This window comes from Octodon degus, unplaced genomic scaffold, assembly GCF_000260255.1.
Source record: "Octodon degus isolate 3935 unplaced genomic scaffold, OctDeg1.0 scaffold00153, whole genome shotgun sequence".
In the NCBI taxonomy this organism is placed as follows: Eukaryota; Metazoa; Chordata; class Mammalia; order Rodentia; family Octodontidae; genus Octodon; species Octodon degus.
In genome coordinates this window covers 5,211,460-5,216,323 of record NW_004524729.1, presented here as the reverse complement: position 1 = coordinate 5,216,323, position 4,864 = coordinate 5,211,460, and positions in this window count along the sequence as shown.

Genomic DNA, 4,864 nt, shown 5'->3' with positions numbered 1-4,864 from the left:
TGCTCTTTCACTTCTTCCCAGGTAGGCCCGTCGATTCAGATAATCCTGGATGGCTGGCCCTGAAGACTGGACTGGACCCCTTGGCCTGGCCATTGCTGCTGGACTCATGTAGGCCACCTGGTTGTCCTGTTGCCCCATAGTGTCGGATGGAGCACACCGCTAAGACTGCGAGAGCCAGGCCAGGATACGGAGGCAGCTGGAACAGGCCTGCAGTGGATCCTTTCTGCTACCGCCCTCGATTTGCTGCATTTTGTTTGCCAGTAACTTACTGAGGATTTTTACATTCATGCTCACTAGTGAGACTGGCCTGTAGTTCTCTTTTTTGGTTGAATCCTTCTCTTGTTTTGGTATCAGGATACTACTTGCTTCCTGCAATGACTTGGAGAGTTTGCTACCCTTTCAATCTCATTAAAGAAGTTTAGGAACAGTGGCATTGGATTTCGAAATTTCTTGTAGAACTCACCAGGACCTGAGCCTTCCTTTGCTGGTGGGAAATATCAATTTTTTTGGCTGATATTTGTTGGGTTCTCTAGAATTTCTGCATCTTCTTTTTTCAGATTTGGTAATTCATATGTGTCTAGGAATTTTCCCATTTCTTGTGTGTTTTCCATCTTATTTGGGTATAAGTTCTTGAAAAAGATATCGATGATCTTCTGGATTTCTTGAATCTGTTGTGTTTTCACCCTTTTCATTCTTAATTGCATGGATTTGAGTCTTTTCTTTCTTTTTCTTGATAAGTTTGGCTAAGTGTCTGTAGATTTTAGTATTTCAAAGAACCAGCTGTTCAGTTCACTGATTCTCTGTATTGTTTTCTTAGTTTCAAATGCATTAGTTTCTGCTCTGATCATTACAGTTTCCTCCCGTGCAGAAGGTTTGGGCCCGACTTTTCTTTTTCTAGAGGTTTGGAGTTCAGCATTAGGTTGTATATTTGCACATACTCTGTTTGCCTGAGGTGACAAGTCACTGCTATAAATTTCCCTCAGAGGACTGCTGTATTGTGTCCCACAAATTCCAGTATGTTGTGTCAGCCTTATTGTTTAATTATAAAAACTGTCTAACTTCTTTTTGAATTTCATCTGTGATCCATTGGCTGTTCATCAGAGAGTTACTTAATTTCCATGTGTCTCTGAAGTGTCTGAGGTTTCTTTTGCCATTGATTTCTAGTTCTGTTGCACGGTGATCTGATAATTTGCATGGTGTAGGTTGAATTTCTTTGCATTTCCTTAAGTATGTTCTTTGAGCTAGTATGTGGTCTGTTTTGGAGAACATCCCATGCTCAGCTGAGAAAATGTGTGTTTAAAAAAATGAGGGGAGCAGGCTGGGGAGATAGCTTAGTAGAATAAGTACTTCCCTGGCAAGTTCAGGGGTCTGAGTTCAATCTATGGTTCTACAAAAAAAAAAAAAAAAAAGGGGGTGGTGATGGCTGCCAAATGGCTCGGCAGATTAAAGTGCCTGTAAGCAGGCACAGGGGCCAGGGTTCAATCCCGGGGCCTGCCATGCAGGCCCCACCCCCGGAGCATGCTGAGATGGCAATGGAGACTGGGCGTGGTGGCGCGTACCTATAATCCCAGCTCTTGGGAGGCTGTAAACAGGTGGATCACTATGAGTTTGATCTAATAGTGAGACCCTGAACATCCTGTAGACCCTTCCCTAAAATTAAAAAAAAAAAAAGAAAAAAGGAAAGAAAGAAATAAAAGAAAATGTGTGTTTTGATGTGGTGGGGTAGAACACCGTAGACATCTACTAAGTTCATTTGTTCACAGGTTTGGTTTAGTTCTAGTATTTCTTTGCTGATGTTTTGTCTAGTTAGTCTGTGTATTTGTGGCAGTGGGGTATTGAGATCTCCCATTACAATTGCGTAGTGACTATTTGATGTTTTTTTTTTTTTCAAAATTTTATTGATAAACAGATAGCAATGTGACAGTTTCAAATCAAATCAGAAGTGCAGTTTCAACAAATAACACACTGCATATATTCTTCTCAGTGGTTAATTGCTGTACAAGATGCGGACTTGAGATCCTATTTACAAACACCAATAGAACAAATCATTCTATTCATTAAGAGAATGCAACTATATATCTATCCTAACCACTTTGAATACACAGATACAAAATGGACATTCATCAGTATACCCCATTTGTTTTAAGTTCCGTTATTGAATATTATAGGTGTGTAAACTCAGCAAAATATTCAAAAAGAGTCCACTAGCCCATAGTAGCATTGGGTCTTCTGTTTAACTGGCAATGTCAGAAATTATTGACCTGAGTTCCCCACAATTCAACTTAACAACATGGCTTTACTTCCTATATTTCATCTTCATACTTTTCTACTGGATGGTTAAGACCAAGGTAAAGCAGGACCTGTGCAACAAGAGTTGTAGCTTTTGGGTCTGAGAAGGTCAGTGAAATCCCCTCAGGACTTATCCTGAGATCCTGTACCTCAGATTGTAGAACCTTTGTCAGTGTCAGCCATGTGGATGAGTCACGGCCATTGCTTGGCCAATGTGCTCTCTGTGAAAGCCTGAGAGAGTTTTCTCCCCATGTGACTCTCCTTAGGCACACTCTACATCATCAATCACTTTCCTCTTTGGCCCCATAATCTCCTTGATCAGAAAATTTGGGACACTACCGAGGTACATGACGTTACAGTACGGGTTCTCATATGTCCTGAGTCTTAATTGACCTTAGAAGGTTAGGGCCAAAATGTTGGCTTTCCTTGTAGCCCTCCTTTTTCTCTAATTTTGGTCTGCAAACTTAGGTTGTTAACCATCCAGAAGACAAGCTTATTGTTATTATCAAACGATTTAGGCTATCAAGCTTAACCTCACTATCTCACTGCATTTCAAACATCTTAGGCATAATAGGGAACAGGTATTTTTCATCAAGTATTGATATGTTGAACTTTAAGTCCCTACATAATGTGATAAAAACATTTAAAAATTAGATTGTATTTTAAAAATAGGATAAAGAATTCTATACTTCTCATGTTTGCACATAAGTCCAAAACTCTCACCATATACAACCTTGAAGCAGGACAGTCCCACAATATTCCTTTTCCTGTGTCTTGCTTTCATTCACCACCCCCTTCTTCTTGAACATCCACCTACCCGAGAGACACCTTAGCAGTAACTGGCATGTCATGACAAGCCGCCCATATTCAGAATACCACAATGACAGGCACTCCAAGCATGGAACCACTATTACAAATTACCATCTGCAGTGCAGTAGCTTAGTTCACAGGTATCAGTATATATAGTTAGTCAGGGTGAGAATCTTTCCAATTAACTGCTAGATTAAAGAACCTTCTGAATATTCTCAGGATCATTGCCTTGCTGTATTTGATGTTTTCACATCAGTTAATATTTGCTTTATATAGCTGAGTGTGCTGGTATTTGGTGACTATATACTTATGATAGTTATCTCTTCCTCTTGGAGTTAATTATGTAATGACCTTCTTTGTCTCTCTTGATTAGTCTTGGCTTGAAGCTCACTTTGTCTACAAATAGAATAACTACAACTGATTTTTTCTGGGGTCCTGTTGCACGAAATACTGTTTTACACTCTTTGACTTTTAGTCTGTGGATTTTCTTTTTGAGTCAAATGTGTTTCTTGTATGCAGCATATTGTTGGACTTTGTTTCTTGCTCTAATCTGCTAGTCTGTTTCTTTTGACTGGTGAATTGAGATCATTTACATTGATGGTGACAACTGACATGTATTGGCTTATCCTTGTCATGTTGTTTTCCTGTTGTTGATTCCCTGACTTTCCCGTCTGTTTTATTGTTTGTCTTGCCTTAAGATTCTATTTACTGGTATTCTTGAAATTGTAGTCTTCATTATCTTTTTATAAAATACTTTTTGGAACATTTTTGGGAGTTGTTTGGTGGCCATAAATTTCTTCAGAGGAAGATACTTAATAGAGACATCTTATTTCTCCATTGATTTTGAAAGATTGTTTTGTAGGGTACATCAGTCTGGGCTGCAAGTTGTTTTCCTTCAGGACTTGAAATATTTCACTCCAAGTTCTCTTTGACTTGAGTTTTTGTGGTGAGAAGTCTGCTGAGATTCTGATGGGATTTCCTTTATAGGCGATTTGTTTATTTCCTGTAACAGCTTTTAACATTCTATTCTTTTTTTTGAGACAGGGTCTCACTATGTAGTTCAGGCTGGCCTTGGATTCACTTTGTAGCCCAGATTAGCCTCAGACTCACAGAAATCCTCCTGACTCAGCTTCCTGAGTGCTGGGATTACAGGCGAGCCCCACCTCATCTGGCTTAACATTCTGTTTTTGTCCTGAACTTCTGGAACCTTTATTATTTACCTTTGTGTAGGTTTATTTTGACCATGACTAATTGGGATTCTATATAGCTCTCTTACCTGTATACCAGGTTTTTTTCCATGGTTGGGAGGTTTTCTTCTTTTTACTTTTGTGAGCAATATTTTTCCTGTCAGTTGTGCTGTCTCTTGCTTCTCCACTGACTCCAGTCAATCTTATGTTGTTCTTGTTTGCATCATCTTGTGGCTGGTGCCCTGATTTTCCACGATCCTTTGGCATTTTAAAGTGATCTTTCTTTTTTTGTGATCACTAACTGCAATCCTGTTATCCCGGTCTGATATTCTGTCCTCAGAGTCATTTATTCATCTGAATGATTTTAATGGAATTTTTCACGCCTGAGATACCTGTTTGAAGCTGTTTCTTGGGTTCCATTTCTTTCCTGTATTGTACACTCATGTTTTACGCCACTTCCGTAAGACGCTCTTCTTATTTTTTGGGTCTGTGTCTAGTCTAGATTCACCGAACAAGTCCTTCATTATGATGGTGATGATCCTCTCTCTCTGTATCTCTGTCTCTCTCTCTGTCTCTCT